Source organism: Schistocerca nitens, chromosome 2, assembly GCF_023898315.1.
Source record: "Schistocerca nitens isolate TAMUIC-IGC-003100 chromosome 2, iqSchNite1.1, whole genome shotgun sequence".
Classification (NCBI taxonomy): domain Eukaryota; kingdom Metazoa; phylum Arthropoda; class Insecta; order Orthoptera; family Acrididae; genus Schistocerca; species Schistocerca nitens.
Window position 1 is genome coordinate 713801504 of NC_064615.1, and position 23905 is coordinate 713825408.

The 23905-nt window shown below is 43.0% G+C and overlaps 1 non-coding gene across 1 annotated transcript; it reads left to right on the forward strand.

The window, feature by feature from the left end:
• Positions 1-13080: 13080 nt before the first annotated feature.
• Trnas-cga (transfer RNA serine (anticodon CGA)) lies at positions 13081-13155 on the forward strand. Its single transcript has one exon. It is a non-coding gene; the product is annotated as a tRNA-Ser (tRNA).
• The last annotated feature ends 10750 nt before the right edge of the window (positions 13156-23905 follow it).

Here is a 23905-nt window from a genome sequence, read left to right on the forward strand (position 1 = left end):
TGGCATAATGAAATGCTGAAACTGGTAGCCTTCAAAATAAAATAAGATAACACCTTATATTAAACGGCTGTTGGTCAATTTTATTGACCTTGACAATTAAAAACTGTGTCAGTGTTGTGTAGAAGTAGACAGACCGCTTTTGGTAGTCGACAAACGAAGCTATCTCTGATGAAAGTAGCTACAGCAATACGATGAAAATAATTTTTCTGGTTTTCTTTTCAACCTGCTTTGATTAATGAACAGCCTCAGTAGGGTATAGCTGAGTCCGCGTTAAGTTGATCCCTGACAGCTGCAGTGGGCCGGGCGCGGTAGTTTCGCGAACCTACCTCAAGCAATAAACGGAATGCGATTTTGTAAACGTCTCTATGGCAACGCCTCAATGTTGTAACAGCTCTGTAGACGGCTACTGATTTCAGCTACAGCCGTTAGCGTCTCGCATTTGAAAGCTGACAACAGCGTTATGGGCTATCAGGGGTCTACTTACGCCGTCTCGACTATAGGAAAGTATGTACAACCAATTGAGAAAGTTTTCCACGTTCCTTTTGAGAGGTTTAGAGTTTGAAGTCGGCCAAGTTGGGTTCTGGCACCTAGATACCGATTATTATCTACCTGGATACCGATTATTATCTCTTTCTTTTCTCTGAGCCCCCCTGATAATTACATCCATAGCCGAAGTCCCCAATGCGTATTGTGTTAGGACTTTCGACGCGGCGGTAACTGGCTTTGTCATCAGTCTGGCTACCTCTGGCAAGAGTGGTGGTGGTCCACATGTCGACATCACTAGGTTATGAGAGGATGTGCTAGGCTAAACCTCGAATTGTCTACAGTTGGCGACAATGCTTCCTGCCGACACCTTAATAGTACTCAAGCAGTGTGGACTATGTGCCAGCACTGAAATCTACCTTCCCCCTTTGTCAACAAAATTACAACTCCATAGTTAGCTTCACAAATATGAGCGTTAGACACCCAAACAGCAGAAATGGTGTGAATTACAAAGGGTTCCACAAAGTCGTGAGGGGCACAAAATAATAATTACCCACAACACTGTGCTAAGAAATCTCTACCTAAGTTTTCATTGCCCTTATGAAACTAAACTGATGTTATTTAAGTGAAGATTCAAGAAGGCTCTACTTCTGTCACTTGACGTCACAAGATGTGTTGCACAGTACTATGCGCACAATCTAAGTAGGCAGACATAATTTATCTGATACCAGATGTTGACAATGGCTCATGGAGCTCTGCATAATTCTCCCTCGAAAAAAAAAAAAGCATAGCCCATACTGCGTCGCAACAGTGTTAATTATCTTTCCCAGCATCTTTTTTCTCCTATTAGTTTTCAGCCTTCTAGCAACCTTTACAATATGAGTAAAATATTCTAATATCTTGTTTCAGTTGCGTCTGCATAGCAGAGAAAGGATAATACCTAATAAGTAAACTTGTAGATACATGTTTTTACGTTATGTTTTTCTCTTTGTACATGCACTGCTACTAGTTCAACATAATATACCAAATATTGCAGTTGTTAAGTTCTGTTTACTTTTTCTACAGTGGTTCATCAATTACACGAGTATTTTACCTGTTTTTCATCAGTACTTACTACCTTGCTCGCTACTCAACACGTATCGTTTATCATGTAATACTTATGCGTTTCACTCAGGATTTGGAGAATCAGTGTTAAACCCTGTATACGTACGTTGTCATCAAAAATATGTTTCTTGTCGAACAGAAGTTGGCCCTCACCGATCTTTCCCATATCATTTTGACGTCAGCAGCTGCGAATTTTCGGTCTTCACAGTTTTTTTCCTCATCAAAGGCAGTTCATAACATAAAAGAACATATGCGGCTAAGCTGCACGTCGTATCTAGTGCATAAGAATACACAGTTTTTAGGATTATGGAACTATATGCTATTCCTGACCTGAACAATTCTTGACGGTATGAGGCCGTCACGAGCTCTAAACATCATAGATTCGAAGAGTGACTGTGTACGTCATCGTGTTACCTCCATCCTCGGAGTTTCTCTTCAAAACACGTCTGATGGGCAACATGCCACGCGAACGTACAGTTCAGGAAAGCAGTGACGCCGTTAGTTCTTCGAAACTGGTTCGCAAATTCTCCATGCTATGTTATCGGACATTTTCCTGCTTAGTTATAACGCCTGCAGTTGCTTGATAAATATGCAAAAGCATGGCCTAGCACTTCTCTGATGAACCGGTTGCTGTCATGTTTGTACTCAACACTTAACAGTAAAGATTGCTTGTTGTGTGCATCCCGCCCTCAAACAATCTCTCCTAGTGTTTGTCCGTTGTGCGTTCACAACGCAGCTGCCTGATTGCGCTCATTATGACAGCGTCTAACACGGATGCGTTCATCAGTGCAGGACAGGCTGAAGCAGTAGCCTACCCGTCGGAAACACCCCATTGTGCCAATAAGAGCAGCAGCTGCAGCGTTCACGGGAGGGATGCGTGTCCTCACTTGAGACGAGGACGTGAACGTGGACGCGCAGCGTGATGGTCTCCGTGTTGTTACTGTTCGGTCCTGGGCCTCTGACTGTGTGGTGGGTCAGCTTCTGCATCTGTTCAGGCTAAACTTGGATGCATAACAATACAAGGACTGACAGCTAAATGATGATTCAAAAATGGCTCTGAGCACTATGGGACTTAACATCTATGGTCATCAGTCCCCTAGAACTTTAGAACTACTTAAACCTAACTAACCTAAGGACATCACACAACACCCAGTCATCACGAGGCAGAGAAAATCCCTGATCCCGCCGGGAATCGAACCCGGGAACCCGGGCGCGGGAAGCGAGAACGCTACCGCACGACCACGAGCTGCGGACAGCTAAATGATGATGCTGAGTGCTTGAGAGCTTTCGTGGTACCTGAGCTGCATGTAAACTGTTCGTGCCGGTCCCAGCCCTGAGATTCAGTGACAGTTGCATCTGGACTGAGACTTGCTGCGCTTAGCATGGCTAAACAAACAATAATGAGGGACACTGTACATCCAAATGCTCCTTACATTTTATTTAGGGATGTAAGCGTAGAACTCTAGCATCCAAATGACTGTGGAGTTGGAAGAGGATTGAAGTAAAATCAAATGGTATACTGTAAGAAGTGCTACCAAATAGAATTAAAGTCAGGCCTTGTGTATTACTACAGAAGAACAGAGTGGTGGGGAAAAGTAAGTGTAGAATCTATTTTAGACATGAATATATATAAAAAATAGTGCAGAATTGAATGAAACTCACAAGGAAAAGCGACGATTGGTGATACTAGGATCAAGAAGTGTGCGTAACAATTTGATCATAATTTAACATTTCTTTATTTCCTTAACACAGTCTTAGACGCAAGTTCTCTACCAGGAGGAGCGACCTCCAGATCAACCTTGTAATTTATTAATACACTACTGACCATTAAAAATGCTACACTAAGAAGAAATGCAGATGATAAGCGGGTATTCATTGGACAAATATATTATACTAGAACTGACATGTGATTACATTTTCACGCAATTTGAGTGCATAGATCTTGAGAAATCAGTACGCAGAAGAACCACCTCTGGCCGTAATAACGGCCTTGATACGCATGGGCATTGAGTCAAACACAGCTTGGATGGTGTGTATAGGTACAGTTGTCCACGCAGCTCCAACAGGATACCACAGTTCATCAAGAGTAGTGACTGGCGTATTGTGACAAGCCAGTTGCTCGGCCACCATTGACCAACGTTTTCAATTGGTGAGAGGTCTGGAGAATGTGCTAGGCAGAGCAGCAGTCGAACATTTTCTGTATCCAGAAAGGCCCGTACAGGACCTGCAACATGCGGTCGTGCCATATCCTGCTGAAATGTAGGGTTTCGCAGGGATCGAATGAAGGGTAGAGCCACGGGTCGTAACACAAAAAAATGGCTCTGAGCACTATGGGACTTAACAGCTGAGGTCATCAGTCCCCTAGAACTTAGAACTACGTAAACCTAACTAACCTAAGGATATCACACACATCCATGCTCGAGGCAGGATTCGAACCTGCGACCGTAGCGGTCGCGCGGTTGCAGACTGAAGCGCCTAGAACCGCTCGGCCACTCCGGCCGGCGGTCTTAACACGTGTGAAATGTAACGTCCACTCTTCAAAGTGCCGTCAATGCGAACAAGAGGAGACTGAGATGTGTAACCAATAACACCCCATAGCATCACGCCGGGTGATACGCCAGTATGGCGATGACGAATACACGCTTGCAATGTGCGTTCACCACGATGTCGCCAAACACAGATGTGACCATCATGATGATATAAAAAGAACCTGAATTGATCCGAAAAAGTTACGTTTTACCATTCGTGCACCAAGGTTCGTCGTTGAGTACATCATCGCAGGCGCTCCTGTCTGTGATGCAGCATCAAGTGTAACCGCAGCCATGGTCTCTGAGATGATTGTCCATGCTGCTGCAAACGTCGTCGAACTGTTCGTGCAGATGGTTGTTGTCTTGCAAACGTTCCCATCTGTTGACTCAGGGATCGATACGTGGCTGCACGATCCGTTACAGCCATGCGGATGCCTGTCATCTCGATTGCTGGTGATACGAGGGCGGCGTTCGCTATTACCCTCCTGAACCCATCGATTCCATATTCTGCTAACAGTCATTCGATCTCGACTAATGCGAGCAGCAATGTCGCGATACGATAAACCACAATCGCGATAGGCTACAATCCGACCTTTATGAAAGTCGGAAACGTGATGGTACGCATTTCTGCTCCTTACACGAGGCATCACAACAACGTTTCACCCGGCAACGCCGGTCAACTGCTGTTTGTGTATGAGAAATCGGCTGGAAACTTTCCTCATGTCAGCACGTTGTAGGTGTCGCCACCGTCGCCAACCTTGTGTGAATGCTCTGAAAAGCTAATCATTTGCACATCACAGCATCTTCTTCCTATCGGTTAAATTTAGCGTCTGTAGCACGTCAGTTTCGTGGTGTAGCAATTTTAATGGCCAGTAGTGTAATTAAGAAACCAACAAGCCAGAATCATTAAAATGATATCAAAGGACTCTCTTAAAAGTTGTCGAACAGTGATATAGACATTTAAAGAACTCTATAATCATAAACAAAATAATTTTACACAAATAAAGCTTATTAAAAATAAATACTGGGTCTGGAAACTATTAATTAAACACAGTTGAACGAGAAATGAACTCAGAAAACAATGTGCCGTAGCAAGTGATGACATTCAAAAATACGAAGATATACTTTAAAGAACAGATAAAACTTTCTTGGACTCTGTACTAAATATCGGCCACTAACACCGGCCTCAACAGTCGGATTACAGAATGTTCTAACTTCACTTGCTCATAAATCACGAAACGTGGAATGTAATACATTTACCTTCTGACTCAACACAACGCCCGTAGGTCAGAATGTTACAGTGAAAGTGCTCCCACGTCATGCAAGAGTAATTTTCTCTCGATACGTGATGTAGTAGCTCCTCAATAACAAGTGCCGTGTACGCTAAATACACTGCCCCACTCGCTATCGGGACCCGACTTATAGCCGGGTGTGGCCACACCGTCGTCCACGGTTGAGCGATACGGCTAAGTTGGTCGGCCCACAGGGGAGATCCTCCAGCCTCCGGGTGCGTGCAGCGCTGCTCGTCCAGTCCGCGAGGCGCCCACCCAGCACTTGGCGGCCGCCGTGTGCGGTAACTCCAGTGGCGCGAGCGAGCCTCGCTGAGCGGAGATTCAGACCCACAGGTACTGGTGACAGGGACGCACCGGCAAAAAGTCGTTATACGAAGAAAAATATTCTGTCGAAATCATAACAATTTACGCACCAACATGTTCAGACTCTGATTAAGAACTGCGGAAATAAATTTGCGACCTGGACTACTGTCAAACACACACACACACACACACACACACACACACACACAATGATGAACCAAAAACCTTATGTCCTCAGCCAACTGAGAGATTGAATACCGCCTGGTGGCGTTGCCGGCACATGACATTGTAAGTTAGCTTGCGTCATGGTCACTATGTGTAAATTGCGGGAAAAGTTGGCGCTATGTGTAAGTTGCGTGAAGCTCACTTTGAATAAGAAAATGCTATCTGACACTGAAATCAACGTAAAAGATTGGGTCGCCACCAACTGTAGCCACATGACAGATATAGGATTCGGCTGAATCTGACAATTAATTAATCTAATCATGAGAAAAGGGACTCATAAGAGAACATTCATTGTACTATCACTCGTATAGAGTGCGATGTAATTACTAGTTTGGTCCAGGCATTGTTCATGTGAATCAAATATTAAAATAAAGTAAATAATGCGTGAACACTGTGCATAAGAGCAGCTTGCAGCAGCACTTCTGAAAACAATGTCTATTCTAAAGAATTTGTTTTAAATAAAAAGGGAACACTAATTATTGGATCTGTGTGCATGGAAAAGCTGTGGATGGGCTAACAAGAAAACTACAAGGTAAATGGCGTTGGTAATAGAGATGTAACATCAGTACACAGGATAAGATTGGTGGAAAAATTATTTAGACCTTAAAACATTGATGTAATGCATCTACACAACTTCTATTGCCTGGTACCTAAGTACAATTTCTTGTGAAACGGTACACGATTCACAACACACTCGCAGGCCCACGTGGTTTGCGGAAACACGATTTCTACATACCATGGCCAATTTTTAATCACATTAAACCACGCAGCTGGGAACAATTAACATTTTCAGAAGGCACATTTGAATGGACAAAGGGTGATGGCAGTGGGCCAACAAAGTCTAATATTAAACCACGTGGATGACTTCCAACTGACATAAGGTAAATGAGACAAAGAAAATTCATGCAGAGGCAAAATTATTAAGGTTCAGGAAAGATTAGAACGTATACAGACGCAGGTGCTGGCAGACAAACATTCACACTGAATTGAGGGCGCACTTCTTACGCATGCAACACCTTTGTGTTACGTTCTTCTTACGGATCAAAGTCTGCATTAGGAATCAAACTGAAAGTCTGCAGAAGCCTTCTTTATAAGACGAGACGCGAGACCAAAAGCTGAAAGCTCCCCTCTCGCTACGACACAACGCGCCATGCGGTTAAACCAACTCACCGTCCTTCGAAGAGAGCTCGGCTGCAGACCCTCGGCGCGCTGGAAGCAGACTGACCGTCTCCCACACTCCAACGTCTCCCACGCGATTCCGTGGCCAGGGAAACCCAGAGATGAGGCCTCTGCCACCAACGTAACACCGGTAACTTTCACGTAAGGAGAGTAAACCTCTCTGCCTACCTGAAAACTACAGGGGTTGGCCATTCTGTACAACTACCGCTGATTCTCTGCAGCAGACTAAACCACCGTATAGCAACATGAAACACACTCACATTCATTCACTCACGTCTGCCAGAGAGTTTTGTATCACTGGAAAGTAAATAAAATGATAATGAAAGGGGACAAAAGGACCCTTTCAACACGGCAATGAGACTATATACACAGAACAGATACGAATCGATCAACATTCTAACAACGATATGTGCCTCAAATAGGGATATCCACTGAGATAAGCGACTTTGACAAAGGGCAGATTTGGCACAACTTTGAAGTATAGAAAGATTTTGATGGCACGTTCTAAATTAAGCGTTACGCGTTTCAAAATTTCGTCACCACACTGAAGCTGTGGTATTAAGTGTACAATAAAATTAACGATGGCAAATATGCACATAACAACGTAAGTATGCATCTAAGTATTCCGTATATAGAAATTTCAATTAGCATCGTACTTCGTACTTACATTTAAATCAAACTTTAGTACAGAGCTGACGAAAGTGAGCACATAAACTGAATGGAATATTTGACAGTGCCGCTGTGTGTTCGAAGACAACCAGTGCCAAACTGAGTGTGGCGATTAAGCTATCAAAGACGTAAACGAAGGCCAGTAGGTGGCTCTAGAACTAACCATAGAAAGGAAGTCAAAGATAACTTAACAAACTACTGTGCATTGTGATTAACTGTGTGTCAGAACCTCGTGAACAATTTGACAAAGATACGAGGGTTGACTGAAAAGTAATGCCTCCACCTTCGTAATTCTTTGACAGTTGGTAGCAATGGTATGCTGCAGGTACTGGCTTGTTCTGTAGCCTCTTCTCTACAGCTCCAGTTGGCGGGAAGCCTTAGCACTGAACGGTTGTGTTGTTACAGTGTAAAGTATGGAACCCTGAGCAGCAGCATCCACACAATTCTGAAGACGGCAAGAGCTGACAAGTGAGAGAATTATCGCACAATCAGCTTAACAGCTCATACATCCAAGTTGCTTACAAGAATAATATACAGAAGAGTCCATGGCTTCATAGGACCTGCGCCACACTCGAGCTCCGACGTCAGCTTTTAGTAACTGAAATCGGGACTCAGTTGACCAGGCCACGGTTTTCTAGTCGTCGAGAAAGTCCAACCGATATGATCACAAGCCCAGAAGAGGCGCTGCAGGCGAAGACTTACGTCGGTCCTTCTGCAATAGCCCATTAATGCCACATTTCGCCGCGCTGTCCTAACAGACACGCTCGTAGTACGTCCCACATGGATTTCTGCGGTGATTTCACACAGTGTTACTTGTTTGTTAGCACTGAGAACTCTACGCAAATGCCGCTGCTCTCGGTCGCTAACTGAAGGCCGACGGCCACTGCTTTGACTGTGGTGAGAAGTAATGAATGAAATTTGGTGTTTTCGGCACACTCTTGACACTGCTTATCTCTTCCGAAATGGAATGTTCCATGCGTCTAGCTCCAACTACCATTCCGCGTTCGAAGTCTGTTAATTCCCGTAGTGCCGCCATAATCACTTCGGAAACGTTTTCACATGAATCACCCGAGTACAAGTGACAGCTCCGCCTATGCACTGCCCTTCTGTACCTTGTGTACGCTATACTACCGCCATCTGCGTATGTGCATTTCGCTGTCCCATAACGTTTGTCGCCTCAGTGTAGCTCAACATGTTCGAAGGATCGTATAACTGATCTAGATTTGTAACACCAAACAAAACGACCTCGCAGTGTTGGTACTCCGAACGGCTGTAAACAAAGGGGAAGTACAACCATAATTTTGCCCGAGGGCATGCAGCACTTCTGTATGGTTAAATGCTAATGGCATCCTCTTAGGTAAAATATCCTGGAGGTAAAACAAACCCCATTCGGATCTCTGGAAGCGGACTGCTCAGAAGGACGTCGTCATCAGGAGAAGCAAAACGCGTTCCCCGAATAGGGGCGTCTAATGTTAGATCCCTAAAACGGGCAGGTAGGGTTGAAGATTTAAAAAGGAAAATGGATAGGTGAAAATTAGACGTTTCTATTGTTGTTGTGATGTTCAGTCGGAAAACTGGTTTGATGCATCTCTCCATGGCCCTCTCCTATTCAAACATCATCATCTCCGTTTAATTACTGCTACCTACATCCTTCTGAATCTGCTTATTGTATTCATCTCTTGGTCGCCCTCTGCGACTTTTACTCCCCACACATCCCAACAACAAGAAATGGTGATCGTTTGAGGTCTCAGAACGTATCCTATCAACGATTCCTTCTCTTCGTCAGGTTGTGCGACAAATTTCTTTACTCCGTAGTTCTGTTCAGTACCTACCCATTAGTTACATGATCTGCCCATCTAATTTTCAGCAATCTTCTGGAGCACCACATTTCGAAAGCTTCTATTCTCTGTTTATTGGAAACTGTTTATCGTCCATATTTCACTTCCATACATGGCTACACTCTAGACGAATACTTTCAGGAAAGACTTCCTAGCACTTAAAACTCTATTCTTTGTTAGAAATTTCTCTTCTTCACAACGTTTTTCTTGCCATTGCCAGTCTACATTTTATATGCTCCGGCCCAAATAGCAAACTAAGTGTCTCGTTTTCTAATGTAAATCCCTGAGCATCACCTGATCTAATTCGAATACATTCCATTATCCTTATTTTGCTTTTCTTTATGTTCATCTTATATTCTTCTTACAGATACTGTCCATTTCGTTCAACTGCTCTTCCAAGTCTTTCTCTGTCTCTGATAGAATTACGTCATCGTGCAGACCTCAGGTTTTATTTCTTCTCCGTGGACTTTAATTCCTACTTGAATCTTACTATCATTATACCATTTTCTGCTGCTTTTATGTTAGCTTGTATTCGTCTGACGTGAAATCCTAATCTTCTTTTCTTTTTACTTCCCTGACACCCACTATATCTCGACCGACCCTTTTACATCTTGGCTTCGAACTTCGTCTGGAGTACTTCTGGAACGCTTGGAAAGCTACCTCCGCACCAACAAACCAGGGGCCACAAATTATGGGAAATGCTTGACCTATGCGCACACACCTGATTCCACATTCCTTCGGAAATCTACCAAGGGCATGGCGAACCCATGTCACGCAGAATCACTGGTTTGTTATATTAGCCCAACCAACGAAGATCAAAAGAGATCGAATAGGGGAAAAATTCGTCCTGCCACAAATTTTTGTGCAGTGGTATGATGGAGTGCCATGAACGAGATACTAAAACTCCTATCCAGTAGGGTGTGAGCATAGGGGTGGAGGGAAGCGGAGCTCTTAAGGGTCACTTTTCTGCATTTCTCTGGAACAGCTCGAAAACTGCGACTTCTGTCGAAAATGTTTCTAGGTAAAAAATTAAACTACATTAGATTTTCTACAAAAAAGTCTCGTTAATTTTTTCCATAGGATTAATAGTTTCGGCATTGCAGGGGTTGGAAGAACTAACAGTAGTTTTTTAATGGCATATTGTCAGATGAAGTGGATTATGTACAAAGATTAAATACGTGTCGTACATCTAAGTGTATTAGAAGGGGTATTAAAGGATAAATTGTGTTATGGGGGTATGACAGGCAGGAGGGTAGTGGTGGGGTGGGAGGGGGATGAAGGGCAGAGAGTAAACAGGTGAGGGTAAGTAGGTTCCACCTTCGCGGTTCTGCAAACTGAAGAGCGAGCAGACGATTCCCCCTCTCTCTAACCCCCGGTCTCAGTCTTGACTCAGGTTTCAAGACCCTTTAACTTCTTCTACAACATCTCCTGTTTAGGTGACCCATTAAAAATAAATAATATTTGTTGTTCATGCACTAGTTCACATCACTTAGTCGAAGTTTGTGCTCAGTTAAAATGGCTCTAAGCACTATGGGACTTAACATCTGAGGTCATCAGTCCCCTTGACTTAGAACTACTTAAACCTAACTAACCTAAGGATATCACACACATCCATGCCCGAGGCAGGATTCGAACCTGCGACCTTAGCAGCCGTGTTTCCGGACTGAAGCGCCTAGAACCGCTTGATCACAGCGGCCGGCTTGTGCTCAGTCATCTTCTACAAGGAAATTTACTTATTATTTTGCGAAAACAACGAGCATTGCACTCGCTCGTCTGGCACCAGTACGACATGATTTTACGTGTTATCTTGTGACAGCGACGAGCACTGCACTCGGTCGCCTTGTGTTACTACAGGTTGGTTTTATTACCAAAGGAGCGAAAACTTTCATGTCGACCCTGATCCAATATCTTACTTTTGGTTTCTTTTTAGTGTCCTGCTGTTTGGGCGGCTAAGTGAAACACCTCTTGGACTACAACAGGTTGTAGGGACCATTTTGTCCCATTTTACATTCATTTATGCTTGAACCGGCAGCTGTAGCATACGATAACGTGACTCATGCAAACTTTTTGTTGTATATTTATCTTATGTATCTATAGGTGTTTTGGGAAATTTACTGAGATTTTGTATTTCGTATGAATATTCCTTTTGTTTTAGTGCATGAAAGTATTTCTTGTATTACTTGAGAAGATATTTCGTGTTGTGATAACGATAGTTTGTTGTATAATAAATTCCAATTTCATTTGTTTTAAACATGGATGGGGCTAGTCGTAGAGAGGTAAGGAAAATTACATGGCGAGAGGATTCAATAGAACCAGATGAATTCATGTCAAAAGTTTGTGATGGAGCGGAGGCGTCAGCAGCAGTTGCATTACCTGAAATTCTGGCGTCCGTAGCGGCAAATCAACATAGCAAAACCAACGAGATTTCCAAACTGCAATCGACAATATCACAGAGAATTTCAAACCCAGAAAAAAATTGGGAAAGAGCTGAGGTAGATAGGAAAAAAGCAAAGGAAAGACGTAAAAAAGCCGAAGAAGACAAAAAAAAAGGCTCTGAGCACTATGGGACTCAACTGCTGAGGTCATTAGTCCCCTAGAACGTAGAAATAGTTAAACCTAACTAACTTAAGGACATCACAAACATCCATGCCCGAGGCAGGATTCGAACCTGCGACCGTAGCGGTCTTGCGGTTCCAGACTGCAGCGCCTTTAACCGCACGGCCACTTCGGCCGGCCGAAGAAGACAGGTAACAAGCAGAAAGGAGAAAAACTGGAGATACTAGGTGGTTTTATTTAAAGTGCGTTTACAGAGGACCAGTGTGGGCTGTAATTATCGTAAGGCATCGAAACTTTGTAGATGTGCTAACGCTTTAATGTGGAACCGATTTACAATGAAAAAAAAATATCAGTTCCAATTCTTACCACCAAGTGCAAATATGGCGCTGTGAATTCAAGAAATACGTATAGAATTGAAACTTCCTGGCAGATTAAAACTGTGTCCCGGGCCGAGACTCGAACTCGGGACCTTCGCGTTTCGCGGGCAAGTGCTCTACCAACTGAGCTACCCAAGCACGACTCACGACCCGTTCTCACAGCTTCAATTCTGCCAGTACCTCGTCTCCTACATTCCATACTTCACAGAAGCTCTCCTGCGAACCTTGCAGAACTAGCACTCCTGAAAGAAAGGATATTGCGGAGGCAAAGGTCCCGAGTTCGAGTCTCGGTCTGGCACACTGTTTTAATCTGCCAGGAAGTTTCATATCAGTGCACACTCCGCTGCAGAGTGAAAATCTCATTCTGTAAACATCCCCCAGGCTGTGGCTAAGCCATGTCTCCGCAATATCCTTTCTTCCAGGAGTGCTAGTTCTGCAAGGTCCGCAGAAGAGCTTCTATGAAGTTTGGAAGGTACGAGACGAGGTGCTGGCAGAATTGAAGCTGTGAGGACGGGACGTCAGTCGTGCTTGGGTAGCTCAGTTGGTAGAGCACTTGCCCGCGAAAGGCAAAGGTCCCGAGTTCGAGTCTCGGCCCGGGACACAGTTTTAATCTGCCAGGAAGTTTCGTATCAGCGCACACTCTGCTGCAGAGTGAAAATCTCATTCACGTATAGAATTGTTTTCATACGGAGTTAAGAGCGGGACGTGGACAGAAAAGGTCAAACAGGTGAGAAACGCATAATGCTGATTTTATTTCACAATTTATTCAATATGAGCACCGGAGACGTCGACAAGATGATGCATTCGTGAAACGACGTGATCAAGAATTGCTCGCACCAGTTGTGATGAAATCTGAGCAACGTGTAGCTGTATAGTGGTCTTCAGATCAGGAGAGACCGAACGTTTCCCTGGTAAACGCGTACTTTTAGGCATCCCCAGAGCCAAAAATCACGTGGATTCAGGTCAGTTGATCCTATAGGCCATGCATCTGGTAAACCCCTGGAAATTACACGTTCTTGGAAGGTTGGATTAAGCAGATGTTTCACTGGGTGGGCGAGCGAAATGAGGTGTTGCCTCATCTTGCCTGAAAACGTGGTTCCAAAGCGGGAATCACATGCTGTGCAAGGAGACCTAGACAATGTGCACACGTCACGATACTATTGACGGGTTCTCTGGGTATTCTCTTCAAAGAAGAAAAGGCCGAAAATAAAGGTGCTCGTGAATCCACATCACATAGTCACATAAGGCGAGTGCAATGGCTCTTCGTGCACAACATGTCGTTTAATGATGCCCAAATTCGGCAGTTCTGAGTATTCTCTGCACACTGTAGCGTACAATGTGCTTCGTCACTCCATGGAATATTGCCCGGCCACATGTTATCAACTTTGATCCGTGCCAGAAACAGTAGAGCAACTTCAGGACGTTACTGCGGATAATGAGGTTTCAGTTGCAGCACGGTCTGGATCTTGTACACGTATAAGAGACCGTGCAGTTGATCATGGGATGGACAATTCTCGTGACACTGCACCAGCACTGGCACTACCCGGGGCAAATGTTGCTTGGTCAGTTACAGCAACATCAACCTCGTTAGTTATTTCCGCCAGGAAAGGACGCCTTCCTCTTCCAGGTCCCACACCAAGCTCACTTCTATTTCCGGATTTCGTTATTCTCTTTAAATCGTTTAATGACATCCGATATCCTCAGACCTTTCAGTGGCGCTCTCACAAAACAGCACTGTAGCTGCTGCCGTTCACATAGAATAGTTTCGCTAACAGTGCACGGTCTCTGTTCTTGTCACTCGTACTATGAGTCATGTTTTGATTCATACCGTCATACAAATAACGACAGCACCTGTTGGTCAAAACTGGAACAAATTTTTTCCAGCGTTAATCGATTTCACATTAACACATTAGCATGTCTACCAAGTTTCCCTGACATACGGAAATTATAGCCGACACTGGATCTCTGTGAGTATAAAAAGGTACAGGTGAGAGATTCAAAGGCTGAAGCAGATAGGAGATTAGCTGAAATGGATAGGAAACAAACCGATGAATAGAGAAAACAACTTAAGAAAAAGACGGCAGCATTACGAGGAAAATCCCGATGGTCATGTTAAATTAAAAGGCTAAACAGTGACTGAGGTTTATTAGTCAGTCGAAAGCAACGTGACCAAGCAGGTTCGAAGAAAGTGGAGGAGACGAACAGCTAACTTTCTCAAAGAGTGCAGGCTCTGGATGAGTGCACGGAATCTGAAACAGCAGAACCCGTGCGATTTTCGGAAACTGAGGAGTTTGGTTCACTTAAACGTGGGGCGAGAACTTTCAACATTGTCAGTGAAATTGTTCGGTAAGCATCCTAGAAGAACAATAATAACTTTCATTAGGCATAAGAAACATAAAGGAGATCGAAAGAACCACCACTCCCTACTTGTTGAAGATGAGGCTCTACGTATATGTACAGAAATATGTTAGTCGTAACAGATATTTAGAAATCATAGTTTCATCTCAGTTACAGCAGAAAAATCTGAACAACGTGGTAAACTGTCCAGAATCCGCCCCTTTATGAGTCAGTCCAATATAATTTTCTTAAAATTCGGAGTATTTACAGAATCCACAAGCATCGACAAGCAAATCATTCGGTACTATGGACACCAGTTTCTCGAACATTTTATCCGTGTTTAACCAGTAAGTTTCTCGTTTGAGCAGTGGGCCATGTGCTGCGTCTCAAGTAGTTCCTGGTATCAGATGTTAGTCTGTGAGGGAGAGGTGAATGAAGTTTCAGTAAATGGAGAGGCGCCTCAGTAGTACCGAAAGTGATTTCCTTGCTACAAGGTCCAGAATTTCACCGAATCTATTGAGACTACTTTTTACAAGTTGCCACTTGATGAAAACGCTGACGGAGAGGGGTTGTGAGAGCTTCGGGAGCTCTTGTAAATACCAGATGACAGGCTGCCCCTATGAAAGCGAGAGTAATATGATGAACAGAAAAAGAGGAACATATCGTTACAGATCCGACACCAAAACAGAAGTATTATTATCAGTATTGCGAGAAGATAAAAACTGTGTGAAGATTCTGCCTAATCATGAGAAAATATCGCTGACGTCCCATGTTATGTTAAACAAGTCCGAAAAAAGACCTAGGTTAGTTACTAAATGCGACAAGCATATTGGCAGCTGGAGTGGAATGAGCATAAGATTCGAATCATAATTCAGGGAAAGTAATGATACTTTCACTTGCTGACCAAAGCAGTGGACGTTGCAGTGGTAAATGCATATGTCATCTGTTGTCTGGGAAACGAAATATCTCTATGATTCAGTTCGGAAGATTGGTTAGAAGGGTTTATATTGCTGAACAATCTCTTTTCGACCCGAAGTGAGACGGACGTCCATCATACACAATACCTTCATCACGGATTCTGGTAGAAATCAGCATTTCCAGAACGATACTTGCAATGGAATGTACGGACATAGAAAACAAAAAGTGTATTTTGCAAGGAAAAAAGCGAGGAAACAATGTTGCGTGTATTACGTGGTGCCACTGTTCTTTTTAGCACTCAGAGCAAAAAACATTGCAATAATAAGTCGTATTCCCCTGTTCAAACTACTATGCGTTTTCACATTTATTTTATTCCATTCAGCATCGGCCATCAAACTTGGAAAATATAAATAATGAAAAAAGGGCATCCAATGGATTAATATAATGCAACATAAGTATAATTTGTGTAAGGAAATCTACGTAAGGCACCGAAAATATTATTTCCGTCTTTCAAATTTTATGTCATTATTTAGTTTTAGAAATAAATCCATTAGCTGCGCTGGAACATGTTTAAGTTTTATAAACAAACATAAGAACACGTTATTATGTTCATACTTTTTACTTTAGATTCGTACGTCACAACTGAATAAAGTTAATTTTTCTTGTCACTGCGTTTCACCTTTTTTATTTGCAAGTCATCTTCAGTGGCATTTTTGTAGATGCTGGTATACATGTGTACTTTCTACTGTTTTATATATGTTTTCTTCTGTTTTTTGCCGTACGAAATTCATCCAAAGTATAACATCAAGTAAACACATATTTGTGAAAACGAAAAGTCGTATTGCAAAACGCAGAAGAAGAACAACTGTAAAACAGGGGAAAAATCAGCACTACGCAATTTTCCTTGCAAATAATAACGGCGAAACGCGTATAGCAGGAAAAATTCGTTTAATTCAATCGTCATATGCTGATCTAAAGTAACAATTATCAATACAATATCACATGCAACTGGGGCGACATGATAACAAACAGTTAAAGATATTATTACACCATATTTTTAATGTACAGAATACCAGTTAGTATATGATTTTATTAGGTTGGACATAAGTTTTTAGCGTTTTTCCATAAGCTTAATAATCTCAACAGATACAAATGACAGAGTCTTTAGTCATCAGTGATATATTCTCCTTCATTATTTACAACAGTCTGCCAACGCTAGGTAACTTTTCGATTCCACGACTGTAAAAATCACATGGTTTTGAGGCGAACAACCGTCGAGTCATGTTCAGAGCACATTTTCATCCGGAAAGGAAGTTCCTTGACGAATGGTCAATAGAGAGCGGTAAAGGTGAAAATCTGAGGACGCAAGATCATGTGAGTAAGGTGGGTGTGGAGTGACTTCCCAAACCAACTCCTGAAGCGTTTTTTGTCAGTCTAGCAGAATTCAGACGGGCGTTATCGGGGAGTAGCATCACTTAACGTGGTCTTATTTGTCGTTATTCGTGGATTGCGTCTGAAGGACGTCTCAGTCGTTGGCAGTAAGTGTCAGCAATGGTAGTTACAACTAGGCGAAGCAATTCGTAGTATGCCACAGAGTCCTTCTTCCACCAGATGCATAACATTATCTTTTGTGGATGGGCGCAGGTCTTTTACGAGGAGTCGTTGCTTTGTTTCAGCTCAACCGTTCCTTTCTTTTCATAATGTTAGCATAAAGACACAATTTATCGTCTGCAGTAACTATAGAGGATAGGCATGGTCGGCGTTGTTCCCTAGCCAACTGATGACGAGTAAGCAAAGATGCGCATATGGCGGGTGTAAAATGAATGTGCGCAACGGAAAATAATAAACGCTAAAATGAAGATTTGTCCCTGTCTGACTACCCCCTGAAGCAGATCTTAGGATTTCTTACTTCTATAAATCACAATCTAAACATGAATGAATGATGAAAGCAACTAATCCTACTAAATTATAAATGTTGTTCCTGCTTGTATATTTATTGTAGATTAAAAAAAACCTTTATATTACAAATTTTACATTTCCTAAGTAAAATTATTAATCAACTGCCCAACTCAGCCCCTTATTATGACTGCACGATCTAATATCAATAACGCGAAATGACTGACATCATCTACGTACCAAACACTGGAAGACACTACTTTCAAAGATGATCTACGGTGGTGTGGAACTTCAGTGGAAATAAGCTAACGTGATCACAGCTGTTTAGCTTTTATACCCCTAATAAGCCGAAGCAATTTGCGATATCATCGTATGTACTGCGTCTGGTGCGTCGAAGTGATGGTTCTCGTACTCGTCTGCGGTAATGGAAGAATTCCAACCACAAATAAACTCTTTCAAACACTAGGACGGCAGAAGGGGGTGCTCTGACTAACATACACTAATACTGTCTTCTCCTCTCTGTGTTCTACGGATGAGAAACACGAACTCCCAGCCACAAGGACGGAGTTCAGATAAAGTGTCAATGTAAGTATAGGCAGAGGAAGTGCTCTCGGTTACTGAACGTTGCGTACTCAACGACGACTACCAATCTGGAAGTAAAGTCCAGAATCGTGTAGGTTCGCAACAGCACAATTCCTAGCTGTTCTAACTATAAAATCTCCTGAGATCAAAGACAGCAAGTCCGTCTGTATCAACAAAGCTGACTGATAACGAACGACCGTCACTCACGGGCACTCACAACGGAAGACCTCGTCTCTCCAGCGCTGACTTCCCAGCAAGGCTCGGCTCCCCATCATCGTAATTCCGAAAACAAATCATATTCCCGAAACCACCGAATATTCTCCCTCTCTACAGATTCTTCCGAACGCCGACCAACCATATTTTAGTCATTTGTCGTCCAGCGCGGAAAGTTTGCGAGGGAAAACCTATACTCGTACAATGGTACGCTTCTGAATAAAAACCCTTGGAAATAACCCAGCCTGCGGCGGCCAGCCGTCACCCTATTGTGCACCAGAGCTCAGGTGCCACAACATCCGTCAAGCTACTTCCTGTTTTTAACCCTTTCGTGGTTGATGAGTCATATATGTTCCGCTAACTTTGAGCGCCAGTTCGAGTGTTGGGATATATGTCATCCAGCTCTGCATGGTGCTGCCATCTAGGGACGACTGTACTGAACCTGAGAAAAAATCGGGACTGCACTGCAAAGGCACTAGAGAAGGCGGTGAGCAGACATTATTTGTAAAGTTATTTAACGGTTTGAAATATAATGTGTTGCTGTTTTATTCCTTTTCACACTGAAAATAATACAGTTAAAGCTTGCTATTAATGAATTATCATTACTATTTTGCAGATACTAAAAGACAGTGAGATTCTCCATTATCTTTTCTCGCTGCCAGAGGATCCTGAGGATTCGGAAGCTGAAGCTGATTATCTTGAAGAGGACAATACTTCCGATGCAGAGTCACCTAGAAGTGGTATGCCACATGAGGTATCAGAAAATCGAACAGCAGGTGGTAGTTCAGACATTTCACAAATAACATTGACAGTAGAATTGCAAATGTCTTTCCTGATATTTTCGCTGATGAGAACTCTCATGAAAAGGCTGAACATAATGCATGTGTTATAAACACTGAAGAGACAGGAGATCAAGATGTAAGTGATTCTGACAGTGACTGGGGTGATGATACTACGTGTTTTGAAAACACTGTGATTCTGTGTAAGTAGCCAAAATCGAAAGTAGATTTCAATGTAACAGACAGTGAATGTGCTTATTTTGAGAAACTTTTTTGCAGAAACATTATGGAGCACATATGTTTTCAAAAAAATTTATGTGCTGCTCAGAAGAAGTGTCAAATGGAAAGAAATAACTGTTTCTGAACTGAAGGCATTCATAGGCATGCTCATAATAATGGGTATCCAATATCCATCAACTACCAGCAGCTGACAATTACTGGAGTTCAGATCCAATGCTGAAAGTGAGTTCAGTTTCAAACGTCATGACACTGTCAATATACAAGAAAATCGTACAGAACCTGCACTGCAATGACAACAGTGTTATTCTTTCTCCAAAAACAGATCCAAATTATGACAAACTTTATAAAATTAGACCCATTATTGCAGCACTAAACAAAAACTGTTTTGCAGTATGTGAGCCACTTCTACATTAGCAATAGACGAATCAATGGTGGCATTCTCTCAAACAGTATATGCCCATGAAGCCAACAAAGAGGGGCTACAAAATTTGGTGTCTTCCAGACACGAAAAGCGGTTTTGTTTCAAATTTTGAAGTGTACACTGGTAAATACAGCACCCCAATACAAGACTTCAAGAATTATCAGACGCGTGAACGATTGGTTCTGGAACTGTGTCAACAATTTTTTTTACACAGGCAGAATCATTGTTTTCGATAATTTCTTCACAACTTACAAGTTGATGAGAGGACTGAGGAACAAAGGCCTCTATAGTTGTGGAACTGTAAAAGGAAAGAGGAAAGGACTACCAGGAATATTAGAAAACAAAAAAGTGATCTCAAACGTGGAGAGTTTCAGTTTGCAGTAAAGTGTGGTGTAGCTGCTGTGAAATGGCAGGACAACAAAGCAGTTTGCCTTCTTTCCACACACAACAATCCAAAAGATGTCAAATTTATTGAAGGAAAACTGAAAGATGGGTCTAAGGTAACTGTATCCTGTCCTGAAGTAGTAAGTCATTACAATAACACAATGGGCGGCGTTGACCGATTTGATCAGCTACGTGAAAGATATATGGTAGGTAGACGATCCATGAAATGGTGGCATCGACTATTCTATTTTTTTCTTGATCTGGCTATTATCAACTCTTCATGGTTCATGGGACACATGTGTCCCACTTCCTGTTGTGAAAAAATGGAGAACTTAAAAAATATTTTGGTGGTGAAAATATAACAATGGGACTGAAAAGAAACCGTTATCACCTTAATATTTTAAAAATCTGTAAAAAATGAATTTTATCCATGAAGGGGTTAAGCAGGACCAACACCTGTGCGGGCCTTCCACCCAGAGCTTGACTTCTGTCTGCCGTTTCATTTCCACTGGCATTCCAACCTCTACTAGTAGAGGCAATCATTCATTACGCCGTTTTTATAATAAAAACACTCCGTCACCGTTCATGCAATAAGCGTTAACAATTATTTACAAGACGTACGGGACAATGTCAGTCTCCTTTATATATTCATATATACGATGTACAACTTATCACATGATACCTAACTGTGTTTGTAGATCACGACAAAGAATGTAGATGAGTTCTTGTAAGGTGCGAAATTATAGCCACCTTACAATAGTGTTAATCCAAAGATACAATTGACTTTGGGGAAAGAGAGTAATGGACAACTTAATTTTTTGGATGTATCAGTAACTAAACGGGCAGGTGGGAGTCTAGGGCATAAAGCGTATAGAAAAGATACACACTTCGACCGTTACCTCCATAAGGATTTGAACCATCATCCCAGGCAGAAGAGAGGTGGCATTAAAACATTGGTGGACAGAGCTAATAAGATCTGTGAGCCAGTTTATTTGCAAGATGACTTAAATCATTTGCAAACGGCTTTTAAGAATAATGGATACGATGACAACGAGATAGATCGAGCACTCCTTCCAAGAAGAAAAGTGTCTGACAACATTCAGCAACAACAACTGTCAGCTGGAAAAGTTTTCCTTCGAATTATTCGCAATATTAAGAACCGTATTGGAAAAAGTTCCGGCCAAGTTTCAAGTTGAAACAATCTTTAGGTCCACGAAGAAGATTAGTGAGTGTTTAAGATCGGCAAAAGACGCACGACACCCCTTAGAAACTGCTGGGGTGAATATAATTCCTTGTAGCTGTGGGAAGGTTTATACTGGAACAACGAAAAGGTCAATACCCGATCAACCGAACACAAAAGAAACTGTCGACTGGGACATACCGACAAATCAACTGTAGCGGAACGTGTTTTTAAAGACAGTGATAATGAAATAAAATTTAGTGAGACAAGCGTGCTAGCCAGGATATTGCAATATTAGGCACACATGTATAGAAAAACTATAGAGATCCAGAAACAACACTATAATTTTAATAGAAAAGAGGAAGGCTTAAAGTTAGGTAAGATATGACTGTCGACTTTGCACCAACGACGTGACAATCAACAATAATGACATTAATCAGAGATAGACTTACAGTCGATCCCACGTGACATATTGTGGTGCCCTCTATGCACTCTATATAATTGGGACCTCCACGGCCTGGACGCATCTCCTCCAATTTTCTGATGACACCGCCTTCCTGATCCTGCCCTCCCAACATACCCTTCAAACCCACCTCGACCAGTTCACCACTTCGTGCAACCAGAGGTTCATTCGTATCAACCCCTCCAAGACCCAGGTGATCATCATAGGCCGCACCACCTACTCCTTCTGTCTCCATGATTTGTACCTAACCATTTATGGCCATCCTATCCACCTCACTCCTACCCTCAAATACCTTACCCTCACCCTTGACCGCCACCTCACCTGGACTCTCCATCTCCATACAATCTAACACAAAGCCCACAACAGACTCTGCCTCCTGAAACTCCTGTCCAGCCAGACATGGGGACTGCATCCTTCCACCATCCTTCACACACACAAATCTTGATCCACCCCATCCTCTTTCACGCCAGTGCCAATTAGATTTCCACCCCTCCCAGGCTCTATAAAGCCCTCCAAATTCTAGAACGCCTTGCACTCTGCCTCACCTTCCATATCCGCCTTCTGTCCACCACACGCATCCTCTACGACCTCATCCCCTTCCCCCACCTTCTCCTTTTCCTTGAACACACCCACACCCTGTATATTGTCCACCGACTCGATCCTCTACCTTCCTCTCCACCCCCAGCCCATTGCTGTGCCTTTACTGTTGGGTCTCACCCTCTTTCCATCACCACACCTTCCACCTAGTTTCCCAATGCAACTTCTGGCACCTACCCCTCCCAGATGATGAGTTTCGCCCTGACATCTACCCCTCCTATCCCCACCTTCCTCCTCCCTACTCCTCAGGGCTCCCTCTCCTCCCCCTCCCTTCCCCTGAGTGGCTTTCCTCCTCCTACACCCCCTCCCATGCTCCCCTTCTGTGTCACCACACTCCCTCCTGACTTGTGTTCCCTCTTCATCTCCCACCCTGCCTGTCTCCTGCCTCTTGGTGCACCACGTCTCCCCCTTTTCCTCCTCCTCCCACCCCCATCTCCCCTTCCCTCTTTTTCCCTCCTTGCCGAACTCCAGTGCCTCGACAGGTCCCTACCAGTGGTTTTTATTCTTCATGAGTGTTCCCTCATTTCCAGTGGTTTTTTTGTCTCACTCTGTGTGATTTTTATACTGTGGCCGACTGTAAACTTGTGTTTGACTCCTGTGATTTTAAGTGCTTAATGAATTGCCACTTGTGTTCTTTTCACTTTCTGTCGACGTTTTACTGTCTCCTGTGCATGTCCCCATATTAGCGTATCTTTTAACTCCCATCATCTCCATTTACTGTGTTTTTTATGTCCCCCTTTCATTCCCCCTCTTTTGTGAGCATTCCCCTTTCATGTTTTTTATAAAACCGCCTGGCTGAAGAGCGGTGGACTGTGCCACTGCCAGCCCATATGGGGAAGGGGAATGAAATTACAATAAAAAAAGTCCTGGCATCCAGTCGTTGACTCACCTAGGAATATGCTGCCCGCAGTTGGCAATGAAACGTCAGGAAGAAGAAGTTTTACAGATCGATCATGGCCTCTCAGCCCAGAAGTCTTAACTAACGATCGAGAAAACCATTTTCTTGCTGTGCTCTGTCTAATGGCATTATCCCCATATACCACACAAATGTTTCTGGCTGGCTCCGCTGCTGTCAGCCCTGTACTGAACTCAACCAGAAAAATATGTCAGGAATGTTCCAATTTCTCCACTTGGCATTCCATTTACTCCATTTAATAGCGTCTGCAGCTCCACTAACTAAAATGCAATTTGTAAACTCAAATAGCAACAGTGAACTACAAATAAAAGGTGGCAATCAATAAATAAACCCATAGCCACTGGAATACCAACTTGCAACACAAAAACGCTAGGAATTTATGAAACAACCTAATACTGCCTTACACATCTTTTAAATTATGTGCA